Raw genomic sequence first — 781 nt, forward strand, 5'->3', positions numbered from 1 at the left:
TGCAGTATCGGTCTGTTTTACAAAAATTTCTCCGTTAGCTTATATTTTTATGCCCCAACAAGTTAAACCACACTATTTTAGCTCCATAACAAAAGTGAAAAGAAATAAATTAAAATGACTCAAAGTGGGAACGAAAAGAAATTATTCTTAACTAAACAGACGTCAAACGGATGCATTATGTGTTAAATTCTCAACACATACCAACAACTGAGAATGCCAGATAGAATATCCCTGATGCCATCGATGAAGATGTTGATGCTATGGTTATTGTTGCTGACCATGAAGACCTTCATCCTTCCACCTCTTCATTTCCACATGATGGTGATGAAGATGATGATGAGGACTCTAAACCTCAAATTCCAGATGCATCAACTGATCTTGGTGGTAATGATGATGACGACGACGATGATGATGATGATTTATGCGTCCAGATCATACCAAGACAACCAGCAAAAGGAATCTCTTTCTGTGTTCCTAGGGGGAGAGATCATCAAGGAACCAACACTCCTCAGACAAAGGAAAAGGATTCGCTGAAGACAACCTCACCCAGTTCTTGGGACGATCAGCCAATCTGAGGATGCAAACACTTCAAGGTTTGTACCTCTTTCCCCAGAAGTTGAACCTTCTACCCCTATCCCTTTATATCTCTTTGCAACAACCCCTCTCGGTATCTCAACCCATCTCCTATCTTTTGAAACCTAAGAGAAAGATGAAGCTTACAACCTAATACCCAGGAAGTCGTCTAGACAACCTGTATGTTCAGAAGTTGAAGAAGACCTGA

The sequence above is a fragment of the Cynara cardunculus genome (genome assembly GCF_001531365.2).
Source record: "Cynara cardunculus var. scolymus isolate 2C chromosome LG 14, CcrdV1, whole genome shotgun sequence".
NCBI classification, from domain to species: domain Eukaryota; kingdom Viridiplantae; phylum Streptophyta; class Magnoliopsida; order Asterales; family Asteraceae; genus Cynara; species Cynara cardunculus.